The following is a 20,343-nucleotide window of genomic DNA, read 5'->3' as shown; positions in this document are numbered from 1 at the left end:
GCAAATGATAAAAAAACCCCAAACAAACAGCCTCCCAAACCCAGCTTTTCCATATTTCAGAAAAACAGCATCAATTTTTTAGATCTTAGGTAAGGCTCATCTCAGGTTTAAAAAAAGATAAAAACTGAAATGCTGTTTACATATCAGACTGCATTTCAGCTGAAGGCGTATGTTTATATTTCATCAATAAATAAAGATAAATTAAGATATCTGAGTAAAAAAAATTATTCTAAGAAGCCAGATGCTGTTCTGAAATGTATCTTCTTAAATTCCTAATAAGAAAAGGAAGCAAGGTACAGAGTTTTCCCAAAGTCAAATATGCCTTTAAAAAAAAAAAAAGGCAAGTGTATAGAATAGAAAAAACTTTGAATAAGAAAATTATTTTCTAATAAAATAGAAATAACTTCAAATTCCAGGGAAATGATTGCAGGACCTGCATAAGGGACAGCTGTATAGATATAATAAATATATATATATGTATATATATGTATATTTATCTCTGTATATATAATAGATAAAAATACATATAATATTAATAGATACAGTATAAATATAATGAAATGTACATTAATTGTATAATACATAATGTATTATTAATATAATATAATATTATATATATGTGTTTTTTTTTTTTTTTTTTTTTTAAATATATAAAACCAGCAGTGCTATTTAGCCACAAAAGCCCAAGAGACATGGTGCTGTTTTCACACCCCTTCCCTGCCCAGAGGCCAGCAGCCAGGATGCTGTGGGCAGCTTTTCCAAGTATTGTCCAGGGATTATGCAGCAAGACCCCAGCACATCACGGGAACAGGCACTGAGCCTTTCAGGATTGCCCGTGTTGGAAATTCAGGATACCTGGAACATGAACTTCATCTCAAGGCAGTTCTCTTCATTTTAATTTTCTGTTCTCTGCTTGAGTATTTGACCCAACAACGCTGAGCAAGAGGCATCAAAATTTTAATTTAGTTTTTATTTCATTATGGGATGAATGGGACATCAAACATCACATGGAAAACTGAAAATCTGAGCCTTAGAGTCAGTTCATAGGAATCCAAGAAGTGCAGCAAATATCTCTGTGGGACAAAATCTGCTTTTGATTAAATAATTTGTCATAAAACCTTAAGAGTTGCCATAGATGTAGAAGAAGGATAAAACTCACTGTTCAGAAAATTTAATGTTTAATTGCAGAAATGTTTCTAATTTTGTGTTCACATTAAAAATAATTACACACTATACATCAAGACAGCAGTATCTAAGCAGGAATATTTTGTCATTTGCAATGCATTTTTTTCATCATTTTTGTTGGTACTGGTTGAATAATTCCAGTATGATCAGCAAGGGTAAAGCAGCAACACCTCTCTTAGACACACTGGGAAGGACAAACTCTTCCTGACTGAGACTGGAAAAAATCACATCTCACCACTTGTTTCTTTGGTGTTATAAAAACGTCCTATTTTCTGCACAAATGTAAAGACTATTCAGTAAGAGAAGAACACACTGAAATTTGCAGAGTGAAGCACCTAAAAGAAAATATCTGCTTTCTCAGCCTTTTCAAACACAACCTGCTAAAGCCAGAGAGCTCTGGAGTAATTGTTTATTTTTTTTTCAGTAACTTTTTAGCAAAATCATAAAGTGTTGAGACAAAGAGAGACTTTACAGCAATCATTTCACATCCAGCTCTGCTTCTTTCATCTTTGGGCATAACTTATTAAGCAGGAAATCATCCCAGGGATCCGTGTTGCCTGCAAACCCCCCAGAAGCAGAGGGAACTGAAATGATGAATTTCTACCCCTTGTTCTTGCCAGGGTGCAGCAGCAAAACCTTGTTTACTCCAGCACAACCCTCAGCACAGTGCCAGAGCAGCCACCAGCCAGCCCTGAGGGACTCAGAGGTTCAAGGGTGATGGGGAGAGGCAAGGGAAGAGCTCTCAATGTGCCATTTAGTAAGGAGCAATGAGAAATATGGAGAAGCCACTTAAGCAGCCTTGAGATCCCTTGAAAAGCAAATTCAGTTACATTAGGCATGGTTCACCAGATGGTGTGTTTTGTCTTATATTTATTCGGAATTTGAACCTTGGGTTGGAATGGTTTGCCTGAAATTCAATTGTGTGAATCCACTGATGATGTGCAGCAGCCTATGGTGTCCCCAAATTAATAATTTTTGGACAGTTCCCTTGCAGTTTTCAGATGCAGCCCCTGGAGCATGCAACCCTCTGACCTACAGGGGTAGGTTTTGCTTGTTTCCCAATTCACAGAAACATGCACCAACTAGTAAAAGCAGTGACATAAGCTGCAGAGTTGCAGAATGTGACATAGTTCATCAGGATTATCAGCTTTGATCTGATTGACCCCTCTGCCCACTCCTTCACACAGCGGCAGGAACAAGCAGAGTACATGGCAAACACAAATCCCTCCCTTGGTTTCACAGCTGCTTGTCACTCACGGGGAGCTCCAAGGAAGGAAAGAAAATGCTGTTTCCCTGAGCTGCTTCTGAGTTTGAACACAATTGTCCATGAGGAAAAGCCAGGCAGAGCAGGACTCCCCTCAGACTCAGCTTCCCCTGAGCTGCTGCACACAATGAACTGGAGAGGGGTGAGCCCCCCCTCCTCCTGAGCCTTGGCACTAAAAGTGACCAACACACTTCATCTCTGCTGTGCTTCATCTCTGAGCAGCTCCCACAATGGCACTGCTCACAAAAAGCTCTCCAATCACACATTCTGTCATTTCTGTTCCAGCTTAAACCTGGTTACACTCACTGAGCAGCACACGGCTGAGAGATCTCCAAAAAGGGATGACCAAACCCATGACCAGAACTGCTCTGTAAAGAACTAAGCTGCCAAAATAAACACTTTATTAAAAATATGTAAAAGAAATATTTGATAAACTTGAAATCTTAATAAGTTTACTGGCACATAATCAGCAGCCATGGCTTGTTTTTGAGGAAAGAACCACGGCATTGATGCCAGAGTACAATTCTGCTGGAGGAGCTGGAGTCACCAGGGTAAAATCTGGATGCACAAAGGAAAACAAAAGGATTTCATGTACTCTACACAATCAGCTGAGAACAGCTGCTGCAACGTTCTCTGAGAGAAAGGTTTCTCTTTTGAAAAATACCTATATAAGGAGTTCATTTTGAAATATTAAATAACTGCCAACAGACTACAAGAAAGCTCAAGTCTGGCACATAATGAGTTTAGCTGCCCTGAAGATTTTGTGAAGCAGAACTGACACGATGAGAATTCCATCTCTGCCAGAACTATTCTAATGGGCTCCAGTGGAAGTTTCACAAATAATCTTATTTATTAGCAATTATGGAAAACGATGAGACAAATGCAATGTGCTAATGGGATAATTAGTAAAGGAAAATCACAAACATTTAACATTTAACACGAACAGCATTTAAAATGGTCTTTCTCCACTTCTACAGGGCTGAAAAAGAGCTCCTGTAGTCTAGATTATAAAGACAGTTTTAAGACTGCAGCTACAAAACCAAGTTGCCAGATGGCTTCAAGTGACTGAACGATGCCAGCCCATGAACACCCTGAAAATCACTGAAAACCAACCTGAGAGTGTACATGTAAGAGATGTCAGCCTCCAAAAAGATGTGTTCATCAGCTTGTCCAAAATCATGCTGAAAATATACTGACTGGAGCTTCACAGACTATTGTAAATGCCTGAAGAGTGTTGCAAAAAGCTATTATTCCAGATTCTAGGTGGAACAGCCTTCCTTCTTTTCCTAGCTCTGTGAAAAGTTTCCTCAAGGCATACCACAGAAATTTGTAGAAGTTAATTGGAGAATCTTTATTATGTCAAGGGAAAGAAGGAACTTGCCTGGAATAACATCAGATAGGAAAGCTCTTTAGTTTCAAGTGAAATAAACTCTTCGGGACACACAAATGGCACCTCTATACCTGTCACACGGAATAGAAGCAGAAATGAAAATGATACAAACCCAAAAGCTGATAACCTAGCAGGGAGCTGGAGGCACAAAGAGCATTCCCCACTATAATGACTCGAGAAACAGAACAGAAAATAGAACAGTAAACAAAAAATATATATGTATCAAAGTAACACCTGTGGCCATTCCTAAAGGAAAAGTAAGGCTAAGCTGAAACACCTTTTCCTCTGCAATTCCCAGGCCAGGAGAGAGCCTTCCCTGAGTACAAACACAACAGAGCCAGGATAAATCCTGAGGGAGAAAGTGATGCTGCCCCTCTTGGAGGCTGGCAGCTTGCACTCTGTTCTGCTGTGCACTGCCAATGGAAACGGGAGATGCCCAACTTCTGAACCTGCCAGAGGGAAAACACTGCTGGAAAACAGCACTGACTCAGCAGAAAGAACACTCTCAGGAGAGGAGAGGACCTGAACTCTTACAAGTAAAAAATAAAAGCAGAAAGCAAATAAAAACAAAAAACAAACTTAGCAGAGGAGAGAAAACGAGCATGGAGCAAGGGTTCACATTATTTGCTTGACAGGATTTTAGACAGGCCAAGGCAGCAAGAATCCAATTGCCTTCCTGAAAACCCTGGTTGCAGACACTTAACAATTAGCCTTGACAGATGACCATGGCTATACAAAAGGATATTCTGTGATCCCAGCATAGGAATTTTTATGAAGCAAAATGGAAAATGTCCTAATTTGCACACTATCCACATATGTCACAGGGAAAAGACCTTGCCTGTGGCTCATTAAAAGCAAAACAAAACAAAACAGAAATAAATTAATACTGAGGTCCAAATTCCAGCTTTCCTCAGAAGCCAGTTTCTCCAAATGCATGTAGATACACGTGGGAGATTAAAGAACAGCTGTCAATAATGAGTACATGAAGTGCAGAGCTGTTTGAACTCAGCTCAGGGGCTGAACTCTGCCCTCCAAGCCCTTGCAGATCCCCCTGGCTTTGGCCAGATCTCATTCTCTGACACAGTTTTTCCAATATATCTGTGCAATACATTCACTGCAGTTCTTATCTGCTGCAGTTGTCTCTACTTCTGCCCACACCTTAATACCACAGAACCGGGGTTTGGTCCTTGAGTCCCGGATGGAAAAGTTATTTACCCTTCTGGGCTGCACTAGTGCAAGGTACATAGCTCCAATTTATTCCTATTTCCAGGTTAAAAACTTCATCACAAAGATGGTGGTGCTAAATTTTACAGAAGTATAAAGTAAACAGGGGATCTTAGTGCTGTACAGAAAGAGACCAGACACTAAGACCTCCAAGTCTCCTGACTCAAGGGTTCTCAAACTCCTTCCCTTCTGCTTTACCTTTTCCACCAGCAAGGCAGGGAGCTGAAGTCATCATTCCAAAGCCCCCAAGTTTTATTCTTGATAGAGCAATCTGTATTTTACTGCAGAACTACCTGTTCATCCCAGCAGCAGACCTACACATTTCATCCAATTTGCTCCTTTTGCAACTGCCTGACATGGAGCAGGAGAACTAATACTTACTGTCCCCCTAAGAGTAAAACAAGAGTCCAGCTGCACTCAGCAAAACCTGAGCCACTGGTGATGGCTAAATGTGGGAAATGGATTTCCCAGAGCAACAGGCACTGGACTGGGCTCAGCCTGGAGCCATCCTCACTGCTCCAACTCCTCCAGGCACACCAAAGCCTCTGCTACCCTGGCACCACAGGGGATGTGCTCAACACACACCACCCCAGTGCCAGCTCCACGGCTTAGAAGCACTGTTAAAGCAGCACTTTTACTTTTTATTAGCTTTTATCTAACTCAAAATTTGATGCAGTATTTCAGGATGTAGCAACAACCACTGTATTTACTGCTCCTGAAAACACTGCAGAAAATGTCAGGAGTAGTAAAGGGCAAGTAGGGTCCAGTTATGGAGACCAGAATGTCTTTGCACTTGCCCAAGACAAATGTTTACCCAGGTCAAGGTTGAAGAGCTTTAGAGAAATGTGGGAAACTGAGCAGCCTCTATTCATGGTTTTGTCATTAAACACAAAGCATTGTTTTCCTTGCTCCAGTGTTTGGTACTTCTCACAAAATAACTGCACTAGAAGAGAGGTCAAATGTAGAAAGATTTTCCTGTCATCAGAAACCTGGAACAGAGAATATTTATACAAAAATCAATTTATTTGACCTATACTTTCAATTTTTCTGCTAATACTGCTGGAGATTTGTGGTTAAATCTGATTTATGGAGATCTGGTTAAAACTGTTCCCTTCTGCAATTCAGCATCTCTCCCCCTTGATTTTGCAGAAAGGTCACAACCCCGAGTTCATGATTTTATACTTTGCTGCCACAGAGACAAACAGCAACACAAATTCGTACAAGTTCACTGCAGGATTAACAACAGCAAAACCACATTGTGGGGGGAAACACATTTAATGCACACAAATGCATACACCACAAAAATACTGTGCAGAAGAAGAGCTAAGAAGAAAAATAAGGGCAAGGAATCCCTTTCCCCGTGCCACAAACGTCCTCTTCTTGAAAACCCAAGCTGCCAGTTCAGTCATGGGATGCACAATCTTATTTTTGATAGTTACTTTTAAGGTAGACAATAGCAAATGGGAAGAGGAGCCACTTCTGACATAGTTGCGAGTTAGTGGCTTGTTTCCTCTAAAGTTTTGATTTCTGTTGCAGAGATTCCCTTCCCTCAAACCCCTGCAAGAGCTGCAACCCTCTGTGTTGGATGCAGACAAAATCAAAATCCTCAGTATAAAATCCCCAAGTAAGCAAACACAGGGCAGATCAGGAGGCTCACCAAGGCCAGGTAAACTCAAACAATCTGCAATTCACGCATATCATGTAGCACACTCACAAACACGCATGTTTTACTTGTTAGCTAAAAGGTGTAGACAGCTGAAAACAGAAGACTAAACAGAGTGAATGACATAATATAGAAAAATTCAAGCCTGACAGGACACTGTGCTGCACACAACAGAGAAAACCCCTCTAGCAAGGTCCTGATGTTGCAGGGACGGCCCTACAGGCCTCCTCTACAGAAAGCCCTTTTCCTGGCATGTGAGCATAATCACAAATAATCTGTTTAGCAATAACATTCTGCTCTTCTCAGTTTATATTCAGGGGATGAAGTTACAGTGCCTTGAGCAGAGATCTTAGAAGGACCCTGTTCCATCCCATTCCCACTGATCATCTGGGCATAAAAAATTTAAGTTCATACTTGGAAGATTCCAATGGGCAAGGAACCAAACTCTCTCCCACTTGCCAGGGTGAGGCACAGAGGTCAGGAGCCATCCAGCAGCTCCTGATCCTCTCTGTGCACATCAGGTGCCACAGGAAGCACTTGAGAGCTTGAGCGGGACCACCCCTGGTTCAAAAAGGAGCTGAGAGCTTCAAGTGGCTGCCACTGGCTGAGCAGACAGAGAGCTCTTTGCTCAAGCTCAGCAGCTGCCCTGACCTGTGCGTTCTTCAAGTGTTTGCTGAGATGCTGAGAGATTTTGCCCACCACACACAGTGGAGCTGACATCCCTCAGCAAGGGAAGTACAAACTCAGCCATAAGGAAAGGCCTGCAATTACCAGGGAGACAAGAAAAGCACAACACGAGAACTGGCTTTGCTTTTCTGCCAAAAAAATCGGGGGGGAAAGGAGGAAAAAAATAGACAGGAAGTCTCTTTTTTCCTTTTTCTTTTTTAAGATGTGTACAGTATTAGAGAACACAGGGAACCAAAGTAATTTTGAACACAAGACAAAAGGCATGAGAGAATAGCAGGCAGTTTGTTGTGGCACAATTATGGGCTACAAAGCACCACTTGTTATCTGTGTGCTAAAAATACTGCCATGATTAACAGCAAGGACCGAGGAGAAAACAAATAATAGAAGAATAAATGATGTAATGATGGTACAAAAAAGGAAAGCATGTGACATTTCAACATTTACAATAGGATCTGAACAGACTTCTGTTGTCTGCAGCCTCATCCATGTTGGAGGTATCTGAAGAACTTACAGAGGGTGGGCTGGGCTGGTACTCCTGAAGGCAGATGGAAGTGGCATTAGTCACTGTGAACAGCACACAAATATTACAGCTGCTTTTCAGTGTGGGAAAAACTCTGCAAGTCTGCACAGCTAACGGCGTAGGATGCTTAATTCTGCTTTTGGACACGATGGCCAGCACAGCACAAGGACACTGCTGATGGACAATTATGTCTGAAGCTGTTCTACAGAGATTTACAGGGAGAAATCACTACACGCACAAACCCACAGGCTTTGGAAGTTATGCTGGACAAAGGCAAGGGCAGCAAGGGAAGGAGGAAGCATTGACTGTCCTGTCCTACCAGTGCACAGAAAATCTTTCAACAGAGCAACTGGGTTAACAAGCTAGGAACCAAGTTGGTTTAAAGTCATTAAAACAAGACAAGTGCTCCCTGTACGGAATGGCAAAGTATTTTCTGCAGACATTTGTTAAACTTGTCAATCCTCTACTTTGAGATTGCATTTAAAGAACAATTAATGATAAAAGGGTTTTAAATTAGATCAAAATTAATCAAAAGAGGTGCAGGGCATGAGGAGGTAGTTTATTGCTTGCATTTTAGATGAATCATCTCTTTTTACCGTGGCAAAAAATTAATCAAAAAAATAAGGATCAATTTGGCAAAAGGTAAATTATTTCACCCGATTTTCTCTCCTAGTGTCTAAACTTAAGAGTTCATTAATCCCTGAGGTGTACAGGATATTCCAATGTGTCTGTCTAGTTTTACATACACTTACAAGTTTATGTTTGGATCTTGCCTTGGCAAGAGACTAAATACTACCAAAAATGACTCTCCTCCATGTAGACAGCAATGCTCAGCAATAATGGTCTCTCATTTATTTTGGAAAAGCATCTGAAACTCTAATGACAGCTCTCCCCCTGGCAAGTGGTGCAAACACAGCAAATTGCATGAGGGAAAAACCATTTAATCAGTGTTTTACTGGTTTTCATCTTGAATAGAGCAATATATGATCCACATAAAAAGATAAGGTAAAACTATTACAAATTACTGGATGATTAGCCCAGCACAGGCCAAATTTGTTAGGCAATCACAGCCTGTGGCTTAGTGCCACTGCTCTACAAGGGACTAGCCTGGAACTTGTAGAAGCAGAACTAAGAGCAACTTGTGATCATGCCTCAGGTTTTGGCTTTTTATTTTTCAGATTCTGTGCTGCTTTAGTGGGTGGGTCTGGGCTTCATATTAGGGGATGCTGAGCTCTCTTCACAGAGTAGGGAGACAAAACAATTCCTTCTCTACCTGGGCACCAAGGACAAATGATCCAAATCTCAGGCCCAAGAGCACAAACAACGTGGGCTGAAGAGAGAAAACAAGAGGAATGGGACTGCATGGGCTGGAGCTGGAATTGGACAATGAACTCCAGTATGCAAATGGAGCAGAACTGATAAAAGTGAGAGACCCCGTGAGCGCTCGTGCATTTTGGGACCATTTTGGTTCATCCTGGGTGCAGCCCTGGCTGGGCTCTGGTGCTGCCCCAGGTGGATCCATTGAGGATATCCTTTTAATAAATCCCTGCTTTATTCTTTAACTCCATCTAGTCTCTGTTCTAGGTCAGCCTTCTCAAGGCATCAGTGAGAGCACAATAGGGGGGTCACACCATGAGGATGCAGCCTCCAGCCCCCCTGCATCCAAAGGAGCTGCAGCTCTGAGCAGAGCTGTGACCTGCATTCCTTTGCCCTTGTGCCCCCTCAGTGCCAGGGAATTGTGTCCCAGCTGACATCTTCCCCTTCACAAAGCTCTCTGCTCTTGCACAGCTGGGTTCCCACACTCATGGGCTGGACTCCAGGCTGGAAACCTCAGTCTTAGTCTTCTGTGTGCACAGCTCCATGGGGAACACTCCTGGATGTAAGCTGGACACTGTTTGCAGCATGCAGACAGACAGACAGACAGACCACACCCATCAGTACAATTATTGTATTTGCAGGGAATGCCCTGACGAAGGCAGGAATGATGACTCTGACTCCATGTTCTCAGAAGATTAATTTATTACTTTATACTATATTATATTGAAGAATACTAAACTATACTAAAGAATACAGAAAGGACACTTACTGAAGGCTAAAAAGATAATAATGAAAACTCCTGACTCTCTCCAGGGTCCCGACACAGCTTGGCCCTGACTGGCCAAAGAGTGAAAACAACTCCCAGCAGAATGCAATGAAACAATCACCTGTGGGTGAACAATCTCCAAACACATTCCACATGAGCACAGCACAGGAGAAGCAAATGAGATGAGAATTGTTTTCCTTTTCTCTGAGGCTTCTCAGCTTTCCAGGAGAAAAATCCTGGGCAAAGGGATCTTTTCAGAGAATGCAAATGCCACATCCAACCAGCTCCTGGTGGACAGCCCACCCACAGAAGCTGGAGGATGATGTTGGGATGCTCACAGCTCCCCAAGCAGGTTAGTGAGGAACTGAGGGGTCTGGGCTCTGTTTCTAAGAAGCATCACTCTCACCTTTAACTCCACAGAGCCTGGAGCACAGGTTGCTCTCAGGAGCAGCCCAGGCTCTCTGCTGAATGCTGAAAGCTCTGCCCAAAGCCCTGCCAGGTGTCCCAGCCCAGCCTGGCACTAGAGCAGAGTGGGGAGCAATGGCAGCACTGCCTTGCTGAGGAGGCAGAGCAAACTTCTGCACATTTTCCATCCTGGTTTTTCACTTAGCACATGGAGGCCTTCGAAGGGAATGAGAATCCCATGTCTTATTCCCCTCTTAAACTTCTAAAATCTCTGTGAATCAATCAAAGGAGAAAAAAAGACTGAAAAGAAAGTAATTAGTGTAAGGAAACAGCTAAAAGCCAATAGGTAAGTCTTGCTTACCTCACCTATCCCACATAAAGCTGCTTAATTCCTGTACCATTACAATCTGACGGTCAGCTTGGGCAGAGCAGCATGGCTGGAGCCTGTGAGCAGCCTGCAGTGACACTGCCACAGCCAGAGAGCCCCTCCAGCCCAGGGCAGTGGCAGCAATTTGCTGCGTTTCAGGGACTCCAAGGTTTATGGGGCTGGTAGGCAACTGCTTGTGACTGCTGGAAACAAACCTCTTTAAGAGTTGGAAATGAAAAAAGCAGCCCTTAGCAGCAGCAGCTGTCCCTGCAGGGAAAGAGCAGCATCTGTCACACACATGGATGGCACAGCAGGGACAGTGTCTCAGAGTTTTGGTGGCTACAGGACACAACAAAGGCTGAGCATCCCTTGCAGGGTCTCTGTGACTCAGGGCATGGTCATGGTGTGGTGACCACACCATCTCTGTCTCTGTACCTGCTCCATGCAGGCTTCTTTTTGATTATTTTTTTTTTTAATGCAGGGGAAGTATTTTACCATAAAACCTGTTTCCACTTGCCTTGCTGAGAACCTGCCCTGTGTTTCCCTCAGGTTAGCCAGAGCAACAATCAGAGGCTGCCAGCACAGCACTGACATGGAAATACAGCTCCAAGCTGGGCCAGGGCAGGGGAACTCAGCGTCCCAGCTGGGACCATGGCCCAGCCCAGCCCATGTGCCCTGCAAAAGCTCTGGGGAGCCCCAGAAGTGACCTGGGCTCACAAGCAGGACCTCAGGAGCACCAGTGCTGCACCTCCAGTAAGAGACAGTGATTAATCACACAGCTGTATGCTGTGGGAGTGGAAATGAAAAGCATTTTATTGGCAACCTCATTATTTAGTGATAATTGGAGCCCAGTGTGCCATAAACTGCCCCCAGATTTTACTTTTTACAAAGAGAAGGTAAATTCACTGCTCCTTCCACAGATCCCTTCAGTTAGCCCCAAGTATAGAGGAAATTGGAAATGCAATGGCAGAGTTAAATTCAATATAGAATTAAACAAACCTTTCCCCACTCTGTGCTTTTCAGGGAGATGGGAAAGGGAGAACTGCTGCTTAAATTATTCCTGCAGCTTTACTTGCTTAGTCTCCAGCAGCTCTAATCTGTCTCATTTGTAATTTCTCCCAACTGCAGGAGGCACATTGGAATTGCCAGAGAAGATCAGCTCAGCTCACCAGCACATTCAGCCCTGAATTCCTGCCTCTGGCAACTGCCTGACTTTTAACTTGCACTGTAAAGCTAACAAAAGGTATTTTTCTGAACCAGGATGCCAGCTTGTAGCCCCAAGCTTTCAATTCACACCTTGCCCCCGCCTTTCCTCCCTAAGATATATATTGTCCTTTACACTCCAGTTATGCTGTGTACCTTTCACTGGCTTTCCCAAAAACAAGACACAGAAGGAATTTTTTTCCCCAATGAGAGAGATGTCATGAGGCAGATCTCAGGGTTCAGAAGGCTGGGATGTCTTCTAGGAGATAACAGAAGAAAAACCCAAAGCATCTGGTGACTGAAATGGCACCTACAGCTCTTATTCTCTAGCAAACTCCTGGCCTTGGCTATGGTTTTATATCAAAGGAGTGTATTACCACATTTCCTTACAAAGCAAACAAGCAGCAATTTCTGATTTAAAAAAACAAACAAAACAAACAAACAAAATTTTAAGCTTGGCAATATCCAAAAAAAGCCACTTCTAGCTTTTGTGGCAGAGCACCAGTCCCACTTCCAAAGTGCCCAAGGCACCTGAGAAGGGCAGGGACAGGGGTTGGTGTGTCCCCTGGATGAGTGTGACATTCCTAGAGCCAGCAGAGACAGTACTGCACACATGCTGCTGCTGCTTCAGCACACTGCAGAGAGGGAAGCACACTCTGAGAATTAGACAGCACTGAACACTGATTTGGGGCAGGAAAGAAGCTCAAGACTTCTCAGTTCTAATTTGCAAGGCAGTGCAGTAATTTTCTGTCACTTCCCCGTGCTCATTTGACATGCCAATCACAACAGGTGAGGAAGCACAGCTCCATTTTAATGTAATTTCGAGTAACAACAGCACATTATTGCTGCAGAGTGATTAGTACCAGCACCTCCAGCACAAGCTCAGTGGCACAGCGTTACTGCTCAAGGGCAGCTCTCTGCTGCAGCTCGTGCAGTGATCGCTCCTGCAGGAGCTCTGAAGTTCTCACACTGCGTTCAGTGGGGAGTGACTGTTCATCATTGTTAGAGCTGGGCAGGTTTATAAAAAAGCAGCTCTTGGTGAATTACTGCATTAACTCAGCAGAGAGGAAAAAGCCAGTTTGTATGGATTCTAATAAAAAAAAAAAATAAAGTCGTTTCAGCTCTATGAAACTATTACATTCTTGAAATTGTAATTTTATAGTTAAGTCTAATACACTGAGCAATTTAAACCAGAACCTGGCTGGGGATGTTCTGTACAAGCTATGAATATTCAGCAGCAATTTGAACCTTGAGCTCCCCCTTGTGCCACGCAGCCAAATTACCAATAGAATAATTGGGGTTTCCTTTCCAGCCCCGGCTGGGGGCGATTTTGGGAGAGCGAATCCAAGAATGCTGGAGCAGTCCCTGGCCAGCCCATCCCCACACGAGGGGTTAACATCCCACACAGCCCCTGACTGGGAGAAAAGACCGAGGGAAGGTGAGAACAAGGGGTTTGTACTTGTGCTCAGCTCACAAAAGGATGAATATTTCATAATGCCACTGACACATCAAAATGCAGCTGCAGCCTAATGCACGAGATCCACGTTAGATGCAAAATGCAGGATCCAGATTCACTCTCATGGACTCCTTCCTCCTGACCAAAGCACTGTTTGTGACTGTGACACGTTCTCCAATGAGTATTTCCTCCCTGAAGCCACATAATCTGAGGCATGTAGTGCTACAAGAAATAGCCTCTGAAAACCAAGTGCCACCTCCAGCCTGGCCAGTCTGATGTTTTAAAGACAGAGAACACCATAGGCAATAATTTTGTAAAGAAGAAATCAGACTGCTTCAAGAACAGTCTTTCTAATGCCTCATTGCAGATTTATTCCTTTACTTTGGAGTAATAGCTCATCTAGGAATTGCTAAGGAAAATACTGGTTGGTTACATTAGCTCCACTATGGGTAACTAATGCTGACACCTGAGAGCTCCAAGAATTACAATCACCCATTTCACCAACAGGAAAGTGTTTCTTCAAGCAAAGTTCCCTGGTTTGAAGTATTTCTGTTTTTCTCATAAAGAAAATCTGGGCCTGTAACTGAGTTTAGCTTATAAACCACACACAAATAAAAACCACTTAAAGGTGACAGTGCTTAAAAACCAAACTAATGCACATATAAGATACATCTTAAATGTGTATATCCAGAATTTCCCTTGCACCAGAGATTATATCAAGATGAAATGCTGCTCACCTTACAAACAAAGAGGAATTAGACTTGAGCAATTGCATTTATATTGAAATATGAAAGATCTGTGTTCATTAGATGTCTGTGGGCTGATGTTGTTCTGAGCCTTAGAGCACAGCTCTGCTGTAAATCTGCTTTTCCTGAGATTGATTCCACTCTCCTGCCCTGCTTTCTGAACCAGGGGTTCCCAGCATAATGACAAGGAGTTGACCTGAGTAGCCTTCAAATATGCTCCTAGGCTTTGAGGGGTTTTTTTTTGTTCTGTTTTAATAATTTCCCTAATTTTCCCATCATTTTCTATGACAATGATTTTATATTTTTTCCCAGACCCAGGTACTGATTTGCATAGGGCTGAATGCAGATCCCCCTGGAACGAGCACAAATTAGGCAGCTTCATCAGATGAGTATTCCTCATTTCCAATTTGGAGTTTTTTTGGTGATCTTTCAGTCAGTCTTAACCCAGTGGATATGGGCAATATGGATTTAATAACCACACATGGTTTTACTCACAGTGTTGCCTGGCACTATGTCAAATGCCTCACAGAAATCCAAATGTACTAACAGAGTTAACTTTATCAAACTTCTGCGTGCGCCAACAAAAACCCAGCACCAAGACTGCCTGATAAAATCCTGTTTACAAACCAGTGCTCCCTGGAATTCTCTTTCTACCTCGAGGTCCCACATGCCCCTTCCTAACTGCAATTATCAACTGCTGGAGCATCCCACTCACTGATTGTGGAACAGGGACCCCCGTGAGCTTTTCAGCCCAGGTTTCCCACGCAGTGTTTGCCAAGCAAAACCATTTCTGTGACCTCAGGGATGGAATTTGTTCCCACACAGCAGTCCCTGGAGAGACACAGCCCCCACCAGGGTCACACCCTGCTGCGCCCCTCAGCACTTACAGGTGTATTTGTACCTAAGCTGTGCATGTGGTGCCACATTTTGTGTACAGAAACAAAGAAAAAGGGTAAAAGCAACTACCTGTCATGGCACCCCAAGGCTGCCCTGTATGTGCAGAATGGGGTTCCCTCCCACCCATCTTCCACAGCAAATCAAAGCAGCTTCCATCAGGACCAGATCTACTGCACGTGAAACTGCTGTTTCCTTTTGTCTTTTAAACCAAATTTGTTGTGTTTCTTCCAAGTAATTTAATTCTAGCCTAATTCTGCTGCTGTAAAAACCCAGATAGCCACACTTGACTTTCAGGATTGATCAGGAGGGCACTTGGCTAAAGCTGATTGATTGTACCTTTTTCTCCACTCTTCCCTGGGATGTGTGACCTGAGCCTCTGGCCCTTAGTGGGAAAGCACCTGGAATGTGAATGTTTCTGTGCTCCCTGCTGCCCCAGGAAGGATCAGGAGCAGGCAGCCCCAGTTCCTAAGCACAACCATTCTTTGGGGGAGGTGGCCAGCAGACACGTCAAAAACAGTCTGATGTATCCACACTGCTGTAAGTGTCAAGAAATCTGGTGAGTGTGCAGATCTGAATATTTAAATATTTAAATATAACCAGCACACTCCTCTTACTCCCTTAAGCAACATAAGGAAGAATGTCTTAGCTCCCAGTGCCACCACTCTTCCTACTGCTCATTTTGCCCTCACAACTGGAGTGCATTTTTTACACCCACTTTATACATTTTTTACGTATTTTACTGTTTACAGCAAGAAAAGATCAGGAGGATATATTTTGAAAATTTAAGAGTCTTTAGATTTAAAAAAGAATTCTTCTCCTTCCTTATTTTCCACAGCAAAGTAGAGAAGGAGAAGATAGAAAATAGAAGTGCTTACAAAGCTACAGAAAAATTAAGTTACATAAAATAATTGTTTAAACTTTTCTGTCTTCTCTCTTGTTCAATGCTAAATGAAAAATAAACTCCCAAAACCTCATAATGAAGAACTTCAAAACTGTGATTTTTTATGGTTTTTTTTGCTATTGCTGTTGTTGACTGAGCTTGCCCATCGGTGAATGAAAAAGAACTACCATTTGGGGAGCAGGTTTATCTCTTCTGCTGAAGATGTGAGCCAGTTTTCAGACATTTGTTTTTTGATAAAAAATTAAAAAAACATGATCAAGTGCCCATGTTTCTAAGAAGAGCACAGCAAAAGGCTGACCATTAGATGGCCTGGACACACAAACTGAAATTAAACTTGTGAAACTTCAGCTCCAGAGTGTGTGTTTCTGGGAGATAAACATGTAATACATTCTGCCAAATCAAAGTTAATCTATTGTCATCTCTCTTTTATTTCATCAGCTCTTTGGATTAGACTACACAGCTTCACTGCTGTGCACCAGGAACTGAGTAGATGGAAAAATCTTTTTTATTCTTCTTACTTTAAAGAATACATTTTTCAAAGCCTGATTATAAATCCTTGGCTGGCAGGAATTACTACCATAAGTATTGTGTAAGAAATATATTCTCATTACAATGCAAAAGGCTTTCATGGTGGATTTGAGGAAAGTAATGAAAATTAACATTAAACCTGAAACTGGGCAGACACTGCACCTCTCCACACCAAGGCTAATAGCTTACCTTCAGATTTGCATACTGGCCCTAATTTGATATTTTTAGCTACAGAGCAGGTGCTTTTAGACATGTTTAACACATCTGCATATTTCTGCCTGCCACTGCACTGTAGTGCCTTAAGTCTGAAAAGGAAAATGGCACCAACCCTTCATGGAAGAGGTTTTACAGTGACTTCTGTGAGCCAGAGAGAAGTTTGATAAGAGGATCCATGTTCACCCCTGAAAGAATTCTCTGCCAAGGTCATTGACATAGAAACCAAGGAAGAAAGAAGGATAAATAAGAGAAACCTGCAACTGTCCATTCCAGTGAGCAGTTGGTTTGTCTCTCCTGACCAACGAGTAAAGTGTAAACTTAGGAGTTTTGTAAGAATGTGTAAAAAGCATGCATGCTAGAATAAAACCAGTTTGAAGCCTTCCGAAAATGGAGTGTTGTTTTCTGTCTCTCCATCTCAACTGTGACAAGCCTACACCACATCACTGCCTGTGGAACATACCCACAGTGACTGTGCCACCTTCCTGTACCAGCAAACAAATTTGGGCAGCACCTGTGCTTTCCTTGTGCCCAGAATGCTGCCCCACACCTTGTGGGTGAGGTGGAGCAGGGGGGCACACCTGCCTGCCTGTGGCAGGGGATGCTGCCCTCCACTCACCTCCTCCCACAGGGCTCTGCTGTGACCAGGAAAGATCAAAAACATGGTGTGGGGGTGTCCAAGACATCTGGCAGAGCTCCCAACAGGTCAGACTGCCCATCCCACGGTTCAGGGCAGTGGGGAACAGAGAGAACCCCAAAATGCAGCCCTGTGTGCTGGGACAGGCACCCAGGGGTGTCTCAGTGGTGTCACTCTGTGCTTTGTGTCCTGCTGCTCTACACTGGGCAGTGGCAGAGCCACACTCTGCACAAACTGACAAAAGAGTTACAGAAACGGTGTGTAAAAAGCACCAAGACCACCAGGAAACTGCCACCAAATGGAATTTTTTGCTCTCACTAATTTTCTCCTATTATTCTTGGCCCTTTTATGAGCTCCTCTGCACTGTTACTTTTTGTGCTATCTGCTGATAATTGCAGGCAGTGATGAAGTGGAGAACTGCTAGCAACTGGTCTGCTGGCTCAATAATGCAATCTCACATATGGACAAACCCTAAAAAGCAATCTATCAAAAGAAGAATAAGCCTCCCCTTTGTCCCAGGGGCAGAGACAAGGTTTTATTAAAAAAGAAGGAGGGGGTTATGGGTGAATGTCTTTGTTGAGAATTTTTACAATTATATTTCAGTTTTCCCCTCAACACTGAACTGCCACTTGCTCCCACATCTTCTGGGTGTTTTGCCTGTGTAGAACAACAAAATGCAAATGGGCCAGTTTTAATTTAAAAGCAGACCAAATAAAGAATGACCCTTAGGCTGTAACCTATGCATCAATCATTAAGCAATTTCAGGCTATTCTAAAAGGAGCTTTTCCACTGAAAAATTTTCCAATGAACTCTCAAGCCCATCCTCCAGTCTTGCTGAACTCATCAAGTTCAGCAGGAAACCACCACACTAAATGCCCCACAGTAACAACATTAAATTCTCTGGATGTTGGATATTTATTCTGCATGCAGTGTATTACATCCAGTACATCAAATGCTCTCTTAGCAAGTAAATAACCTCTCTTCACCAAAATGAGCTCACTCAGATTCTTAGTAACAGACAAAACCCCATGGGAGAACATAATTCACTAAAAACCAGTGCATCTCTGACCTCTCACCCCTTATGAGGGATCTTCAAGAACAGTTCTAAAACACAAGCTTTGGAACTAAAATTCATAACTCTGCTGGACATTAAAACACCCCAATAAATCAGACTCAGTTTATACACAGTGGTTCCAAAGAACTTTCTATTTCCCCATCTTTGTGAGCTGCAGATTATGAAGGACCTGCCTCCTCTTCTCTCTCTGCCTCTGGAACTCCCCACGGGCAACAACCCCCCCTTCACCTGCCCCCATCTCAGAGCCACATCCTCCCTGCCAGCAGCTCAGCTGATTTCCATAACAGAGTGACTGTGTGTGACATTCTGGCCTTTGCTCTGTTTCAGGCACCCACCCAGGAGCAGCAGGCAGTGGCCATCAAATTACTGCATGGAATAATGCCTTTATCCCAGCCCAGCTCAGGGAGCCACCTCACACTGCATTCCTTTGTTTCTCTCCTCTGGTTACTCAGTGAGCAGCCCTTCCTGAGGAGCTCTGGGCTCCCAGCAGGTAAAACACAGCCTCCTCTCCTCTGTGTGCCCAGGCCAGATACAACACAGCAAGTGGGAGGGACCACCAGGGAGCTCAGCTTCAGGCACATTCTGCTCAAGTCATCGAGCTGCATCTGGGGCCATGCTCAGTTCTGCTGCTGTTTAAACAGATCTCTGAATGGGCACCTCTGTGGTCCTGCTCCCAGAGTGCTCAAACCATGAGAATATAAGCACAGCCCCAGAGACCTCAGCTGGACAAAGCCTCTGTTTTGGGCCCCAGGCTACCTTAAATTTCCACCTGCTCTCTGTGACCTGAGCAGCTTTTCCCATTTTCAAGGTTAGTTGACCTCTCTCATCCTACCTTATTTTCCTTGGAAAACAATTTCTCCCTGTCCTGTCTTGCCCACATTGCTGACTGGCAGAGCAGGACAGTTCAGCATCAGAGACAAGAGCAGCAGCTGCCTTTGCACACCTGCATCAGCAACCACAGGCCAAGAGCAGCTACTGTGCAAAAGAACTTCCTCTGATTGCTGGTAATGACCCCATTAATTGCATAATTAATTAATTAATCCCAACTGAGTAAGCCAGGAGACTGATACAGCCAGGTGACTGCAACGGATGACAGCCTGCTTTGACTTCTGCCTTTCCCATGTGAAATTCCAATGAAATCACCAGCTGAGGACAACAGGTGCCCCTTCTCCAGGTGTGTTCTTCCAAATGCTTAGACTCTGTGGGACATCAATAACATTTCTTCCTGAAATTTGCAGTCATAGCTAAAACTGAAATAATCATGTGAATGTTCTGTGTAAGAAAGCATTGAGGACACATATCCAATTAAGGGGTTTCTAAAGTAGTGATGGGTTTTTAATTCCATTGTATCCTCCCCTGGGAAAGTGAAAAAAAAAAAAAAAAAAAGAAAAGGCAGGACTTGTGAAGTGGGGAAATGCTATATTCCACTCCTCCTCTCCTTCTGGACTTCCAAAGTTGAGTATGGAGATCTTAAAGGAGTAATTATTTTCTTGGTCCATTCAGAACTCAGGAAAGAAAAGCCAGAAAGCTGCCAGATGCTCAGGATGGCAAACAGACTGCTTGCACCCAGGGGACCAGGTTTGTTCAAGGATCCCCAATGCTGGGCTGCCTTCTGTGCCAGCTCCCAGCTCACTTCCCCTGTGACTCCCAAATTCACACCACTGCAATTCAAAGGGGATTCAGTTCCTCTCTTAGTAAGCTTGTCTTCTCTTTGTCTCCTTTGCTGAGCCTATCAGCTCAAGACAGAATTTACTGAAGTTAAACATTGTTTAGCATCTGTTCAGCTATAAATTCATCACTGCCAGACAGAAATAAAGATAATTAGTTTCCTGGAGTGCATCTTTTTTTTTTAAGTTGTTAATTACCTACACAGGGACCTGCACCTTTCATGGAATCAGC

General features: G+C 43.3%; 1 protein-coding gene across 2 annotated transcripts in view; it reads right to left on the bottom strand.

The window, feature by feature from the left end:
- Positions 1-20,343, bottom strand: part of LOC119704448 (glypican-5-like) — a 342,560-nt gene that overhangs the window by 152,002 nt on the left and 170,215 nt on the right. The gene's annotated exons all lie outside the window — the stretch shown is intronic.

Source organism: Motacilla alba, chromosome 9 (genome assembly GCF_015832195.1).
Source record: "Motacilla alba alba isolate MOTALB_02 chromosome 9, Motacilla_alba_V1.0_pri, whole genome shotgun sequence".
NCBI lineage: Eukaryota > Metazoa > Chordata > Aves > Passeriformes > Motacillidae > Motacilla > Motacilla alba.
This window is presented reverse-complemented; position numbering and strand designations above follow the sequence as displayed.